Source organism: Centroberyx gerrardi, chromosome 10, assembly GCF_048128805.1.
Source record: "Centroberyx gerrardi isolate f3 chromosome 10, fCenGer3.hap1.cur.20231027, whole genome shotgun sequence".
NCBI lineage: Eukaryota > Metazoa > Chordata > Actinopteri > Beryciformes > Berycidae > Centroberyx > Centroberyx gerrardi.
Genome location: NC_136006.1, coordinates 1,718,449 through 1,726,192, shown reverse-complemented (window position 1 = coordinate 1,726,192; position 7,744 = coordinate 1,718,449).

Sequence of the window (7,744 nt, the reverse complement as noted above, 5' to 3'; positions counted from 1 at the left end):
GGAGGCGATTTAAATCAGACCTTTTCTATGAAGGGGGCAATATTGTTGAGTCAATGACTTAAAAAGACCAAAAGTCTGGACAGATCAAAAAACATGCTACTGTTCTTTTATTGTACATATGTATATATATTAAAAATCTTCATGAATCATGGTTTCTATCAGACCATCTGCGTCTCCCTCTGCTGTTCATTGTCAGGACTATCATCTAGAATATAACCTGCCATCCTTTCATTGTTCATGTTGAGACAATGACATTTATGTAAACATATTAGACATTTAGCTGACTGGTTCAGTGTGTTGCTCAAGGACACTTTGACAGGGTATGTGGCTTTTGATGGCCTTGGAATTTATGTCAGATGTTTATGATTTATGTCTTTAGGTCAGAAAGAATGTTTTCTTTCCGATATCAGTCATTCTTGGATTGTATACATTTTCCTATCATTTGTTGTTTCCATCCTCCAAGTCACAGCCATAAGCGCCATGAAATGTTTAGGTAATCACCCAGCTTTGTGTAAGCAGTAAATAAAACATTGCATGTGTATACCAGACCAAGTACAGTATCTTTACATTACAAAACTAATTAGAACGTTTAAAAGGTAGTCTTTTCTAGTTAAAGGGAAACATTTGTTGTCTGCATGCTACTAAATAGGACCAATAGCCTGCTTCTCTGTATGCAGAACCAAACAAGTTTAGCCTGGGTTTACTTATTGATTTGCCTAAAAAATGGATATCTAGACTGTAAGAGGTTTTACTGTTGGAATGACAGTACAATACTAGCAGCAGGGTTGCCAGCAACTTACTTTGTTTCAATATTTTAGTGTTAACTACATTTTACAAACTTTGTGTGACTATAATATACACACACATATGTATTTATGTTTACAGTAGACTGCTGGCAGAAGGCCTTCCAGTACATTACTGTTAGCCCCAGATACAGAATTTTACTGTATCCACAAATACAGCACCCTGCTGTCATTCTAATAGACATAGGGTATTGGCAGTATGGATAAAAGCCAATTAACGTAAATGTCACAATTATTTTCCTGTACTCTACATTAGAAGTATTTTACAGAGAATATCACAGTGTAATACACACATATTGAATGACTTAGTTAACTGCTCAATATACATGCAGTAACAAGAACAAACTCAAATAATGAAGAGGTTGACAAACTACATAATCCAGTGTATAATCTAACATATTTATTCAAAAACAGTATCAACAAAACCTTGTAATATTGATAGAAATTGCCCATTCCAATACAGTTGGAAAACATAAATGACCAGATCTCAATCTAAGTGTGCGTCTGCGCGTGTGCGTGTGTGTGTGTGTGTGTGTGTGTGTGTGTGTGTGAAGCAGTGAAAGTGCATTCCTGTTCAGCCAAGCAGTCCTTGCACACTGACATATGAAACACTCAGGGGCGAATTCACAAAGAATGGATTGCGACCGCTAATAGCACCATGAATTGCGTATCATTTGCGACCGCTATTTGCTCCGTCTCAAGGACCAATTCACAAAAGATATTGTGCTAATGATATGCCAGCGCAAACATGCCCATAACCTGTTGCAACTGAGTGCTATTTGCCCCTGTTTTGCGTCTGATTGCAATTATCAATGTGGCAAAGTATAAATGTTGCCTTAGAGAAAAATTAATTTTTTAGACCGCGAGCTGCAAGTCCTGACGGACGAGGTGCAGAGGCATTCCTCAAAACTTCAGGCAAGAAATTTAACCGGGACTGCGAGAAACCATATTTGGGATTTAATATCCCAGTCTGTCAGTGCTGTTGGTGTTTCCAAACGCACCTTCAGACTGCAAAAGAAGATGGCATGATTTGAAGCGGAGAACAAAGGAGAATGTAGGGGAGTTTTATTCATTTATTTTTCATGACACAATTGCATCCTCTCACTGCATCCTTTGTTTGTCATTACATCTCACTGCATCCCAAAATAAACTAGAAGGGCACTCGGAGAGCGCAGACCTCCACCAAGGCCAATCCAGTCTTCTATGATATGCAAATGTGCAAGCAACCAATATACGGATCTGCTCCAAAATTTTATGGGTTCTTCCTTGGCCCATGCTACACCCTTCCACGAAGTTTCATGAAAATCAGGCCAGTAGTTTTTCCGTAATCCTGCTGACAGACAGACAAACACACAAACAAACGGCACCAAAAACATAACCTCCTTGGCGGAGGTAATAGTTTGAGCGGGGCTGTCCATGGTGCTGAATCTTTGGCCAAAATAAAGCTCACTGTGCTGACTAGTGAGATAAGTGAAAATATTTTCAGAGTGAGAAATTGAGTTGTATTGATTGTTTGGTTGTACTGATTTATTTGCTTTTGTTTGTGAAGCAATCTGTGTTAAAGTTCTATAGTAATAATAATAATAATGTCAAAATATTATTTACAGACTGTATTTACAGAGAATTTTATTTTTTAGGTCACACAAAGGTGAAATTGTTACAGAGACATTTGCAAGGTCAATTCAATTCAATTCTCAGTTAAATCAACAAGTGATATTCTCCTTCGAAATATCTGCTCTCGAGCACGCCTGGCGTTACGATGCCTTCACCTGCTACAATCACTGCTGCCATGATCACTGGAAAGTCTGGGCGTGATACCCCTTATAAATGCGCTTCAATTACCACCAACGCTCTGAAGACGCTAATAATTTCACTCTAACTGCGTGTGGCAATTATATATAATATTGTATTTACAAACATTACCAACAAATGAATTAACAAATCTTCAAAACGCATACAAAGTAAAACATGTGAAGCCAGGATAAATTGAACACACAACTTCAAATTCTATTTTGTGGGGACTTTATTTCCTTTTCTTCTTGCAAACAATGATAAACAAAAACAAAAACACATGTGGCACAAATACGGCAGTGGCACCTCTATAAACGGAAAAACACAAACATATTCACCACACTGCCCTGTAAATTCACATTTGACAAACAAAAGTACAAAACAGCAAAAAAACACAGAAATAATCAACATACTGTTTCATACCGAATTCACCGCTAGCAAACTGCCTGCACGTGTGTGGTTTTCAGTCCACAACTATCTGCAATCCTACCAAAACAATCGCACAAAACGTGGTCTTTTATAAGTGCATCAAACAACATTAAACCACTATTTTACAGAATTGTGCAAAATAACCTCAAACCCACATAAGATGCTTGATAAATGTTCTCACCGTTGGAACCAGTGGCCATCCCCAGCGAAAAGTAGCGCATTATACTTCCTGTATTTTCCCAGCATTCCCTGACCACTCAGCAGACATAGCGCTCCAGGAAATGATGAACCCACGCCCCCTGCTGTCCAAAGGAAGCATCCCCAGCCAGATCGCAGCAACGGAGAACTTCATTCACATGGATTTTATTTCCCATAGATATTATTATTTTACCACCTGGTTACACATGTTTATCTGTCTCACACGGACAGACCTTGCATCACAAGCTCAGTTAATCAATATCAAAAGAGTGAAAGAAATGTCCTCAGCCCAGTGACTAAAAGCATGAAACGCCAGTAGTGGGGCATGTTTCTGCAAGGGGTTGGAACCCAGACGGACAACTACTATGGAGACGGCTGGGCAGGTGCAGCCGGGCAGGGCAGTTACAGTGCTCACTGTAATGTGCCTCCTCTGCCTCATATCGGCAGCACACCCCATGGTTCCACCTGGCCTGCTTCACGAGATGCCTGCAGAGTGGGTTTATCAGGCTGCGACAGCACAAACGGCACCTGACCATCCCCCTATCAGTTAAGGCAGACCTGGACTATTGGGGGGATCCCCAGACACTGGCGAAAAGAACACCACTGGGCAGGATAGCCTCTTAAGTGTCGCTGTTCACAGACGCCTCCCGCACAGGGTGGGGGGGGACTTGCCTCACGAGAATGTGGCCTTCAGGGGAATACATCAACCTACTTGAACCAACGGCATTCCTGTTAGTCCTTCACCAGTCCCTTCACCACTTTGCCAACAGATTAGTGGAAAGGGTCAAAGAGTCAAACAACCTAACAGGAACAAAGGTGTTAAATGCAGAACTAAAATCAATAAAGAGAACATGGGCATATGTGGACTTAGATTCCAGGTGCTGAAGAATAGAATGTAAACATAGGGACACTGCATCATCCACACCTCTATTTGCTCTATAGGCGAATTGATGGGGGTTGAGTGTGATACTGGACAGATGTTTACAAACCAGTCGCTCAAGGACTTTCATAATGACTGAAGTTAAGGCGACGGGCCTATAGTCATTAAGACAGGTGATGTGATTTTCCTTGGGCACTGGCATAATCACAGCTGAAAAAAATGTTAGTGGTGACTGGCTAATCCATGACAGCAGAAACTTTGGCTGGGTCCATCTGCACCTCTCCCTGTGCAATGATGTAGCCCAGAAACGACACTGTGGGGACATGGAATTCACATTTTTCTGCTTTAACAGTTTATTTTCCAGGAGGCGCTGGAGTACCTGGCGAACATGCGGTTTGTGTTCCTTGGGGGCCTTGGAGAAGATCAGGATGTCATTGAGGTAGACAAAGACAAAGCAGTTGATCATATCCCTTAAGACATTCATGAGAGCCTGGAAAACAGCAGGAGCATTAGTCAAACCAAACGGCATTAGCAAGTACTGGAAGTGGCCCAAGGGTGTGTTGAAGGCGGTCTTCCATTCATCTCCTTCACAAATCCGTACTAAGTGATAGGTGTTCCGGAGGTCGAGCTTGATGAAGATTTTGGCTCCATGCAGGGGGGCAAAAGCAGAACTGATCAAAGGCAGGGGATATTTCTTTTTCATTGTGTTTTATTTAGCCCTCTGAAGTCTATGCAAGGTCTGAGAGTTTTATCCTTCTTTTCTACAAAAAAAAAAGAAACCAGCACTCACCGGAGAGGACTAAGGACGTATGATACCAGCTGCCAACGAGTCCTGAATGTATTTCTCCATGGCCTCATGCTCTGGTCGAGACAGGTTATAGAGACGGCTGGATGGAAGAGGGGCTCCAGGCTGCAGGTTGATGGCACAGTCATAGGGGCGGTGTGGAGGTAGAGACAGGGCATGATGCTTGCTGAAGACTGGACCGAGGTCATGATACTCTGGGGGAACTGAGGAGAGGTCAGGCGGTTCTGGAACAGGTGCCGGAGCAGAACAAGCAGGGGCAAGAGCAGATTGTAAGCAGTTTGAATGACAGAATGAACTCCACGAAGTTACCTTACAGGTGGACCGGTCAATCTGTGGGTTGTGCCCAAAACCAAGGGAGAGTGAGGGCAGTCCATAAGGTGGAAAGAGATTTTCTCCTTGTGGTTACCAGAAAGTAGTAGAGGGAGAGGAATGGTACGGTGGCTTACCCTTGTCAGGAGTTGTCCATTTAGAGCATTGGCTTCAAGCGGCTCCTTTAATGGTTCAGTTGTTATGCCTAGCTGGTTGGCCACGTTGACGTCCATGAAACTCTCATCGGCCCCAGAATCGACGAGAGCTGACAGAGAGTGTGACTGGGACTGCCACACGAGGGTGGCATCGAGCTGGAATCTAGAGGGAGGAGGGCAAGAGGCTTGGCTCATCAGTATTTCTCCCACTACTGATGAGCCATTTCTTTTGCTGGCCTCTGGGGACAGCGGCAAGGAAGTGACTGGACTGGCCACAGTACAAACAAACTTTGGACACTAAGCGGCGCTGCCGCTCCTCAGGGGTGAGTCGGGCTCGGCCAATCTGCATGGGCTCAAGATCAGGAGGAGGTTTTGGAGCTCGAGTGGAATCTGGGGGACTCGGGGCAGAGCCACGAGGAAACACGGAAGTGTGGGAAACTACAGGGGAAGATGACTTAGTGAATTTCTCCCGACGGCGTTCTCGAAGACGGTTATCAATTTTAATGGACAGGGCAATGAGGGTGTCAAGATCACTGGGCTCCTCTCTGGACACAAGCTCGTCCTTGATGGTGTTGTGGAGAGCATTTTGGAATGCCCCCTGGAGGGCTTTGTCATTCCAACCACTCTCAGCGGCGAGGGTGTGGAACTCTATGGCGAGTTCTGCCACACTTCTTGTGCCCTGATGAAGTGACAGGAGACGCTTGGCGGCGTCCTTTCCCCGGACTGGATGGTCGAAAACTTCTCCTGAATGAAGAGGTCATAAGATGAATGGTGGACTGCTTTTCCCAAACAGCCGACACCCAGGAGAGACGAGCCCCCCTCAGGGACCCAAGCAGGTAGGCAATGCGGGCTTGGCCGGTGGCGTAGGAGTGGGGCTGCTGTTCAAACACTAGTGAACATTGGACCCAGAACGCACGACAGGAGCCTGGATCTCCGTCGTAACGTTCGGGAGCAGGAACAAAGGGTTCTCGGGGTGGAGGAGACAGGCTAGGGGCTGGACTGGGGGGAGGCTGAGCAGCCTGTGTGGCTAGCTGGCCCTGCACAGCGTTGAAGCTTTCAGACAGGTTTTTAACATTGTCCATGAGCACCTTCAGTGCATGTTCATGCTGACTGATGGAACTGCCGTGGGCTGTGAGGGCTCTGCGGAGAGCCTCTGTGTCTGCTGGGTTCATGGCGTTGGCCAGATCGTACTGTTAAGATTGCAGGACAGGGAACCCAAGTGCAAGACACAGAGACACAGGGAGGCAGGGATAAGGTTAAAAGGTAGTTTATTGTAGATGATGATGTGGGGATGGTTATGAGGGGAATGGCGAGGAGAGCTGAGCAGGCTTGGATTGTGGATGGCGTGGCTGAGGAGGGAGGAAGGCTGAGGTTTGGGAGCGAGGCAGGGTGAACAGACGAGGACACAATGAGACACGAGGGATCAAAGGACAGGGGCTGGAGTCAGGCTGGCAGGCGGAACTGCAGGAACATGGAGAGGCAGGTTAGACTTGAATGCTGAATAGCAAAGTACAGGAACTAGAAGCTCGAAGTGTAGTGCACTGATGGGTTGCTGAGTCTACGATCTGGCGGAGACTGGATGGCTTAGGAAGAGGGTTGATTAGGATGCAGAGCCTGACTCCAGCACACCTGAATACAATCACTCACTCAATCAAGCACTCACACACACACACACACACACAGGGGAAAACACTGGGAGACAGGTTAGACTGGGGCTGAAGCTGAAGTGGAGGGGCCTGAGGCAGGCACCGTAACAATGGGCCTCATGCAGCAACATTCTCTTAAATTTCTCTTATATTTTCTCTTAATTTTCTGTTAAGAGAAAAAATAAGAGAAGCCAACTCCAGATGCACCAAACGTTCTTAACCATCCAATCTGCTCTTACCCAGGTGTGCTGAATGATGAATCCCACTTGATCATAAATTGGAGGCGCGTGGCCGATTGTTTGTTATTAGCATAGGTAACGCCCCCTAAACAGCATATAAGGGCAGGTGTTGTGCCGTGTGCAAATACTCTGGCACATGGCCAAGAATTGGAGAGATGACACCAAAAAAAGGCTGTAAGAAGAAGAAGAACTTCAGCAGTAATGAAGTCGACGTACTGTTAAATAAACTTAAACAAAGTAAACATGTGATTTTCCAGAGCGTCAGTACTGGCGTTACAGGAAAATCAAAAACCCAGCAATGGCAAAACATTTGTGATGCTGTAAATGCCGTGTCAGCAGAGGTTATGCACAGTAACTGAAATCAAAAGAAAATGGTTTGACATGAAAATGGAAGCAAAAAAACGCATTGCCCAAGCCAAGTGCTCTGTGATGACAACTGGAGGAGGACAGGAGGAGGTGGCGGTCTCGCAAGTAGACCTAAGAACTGAA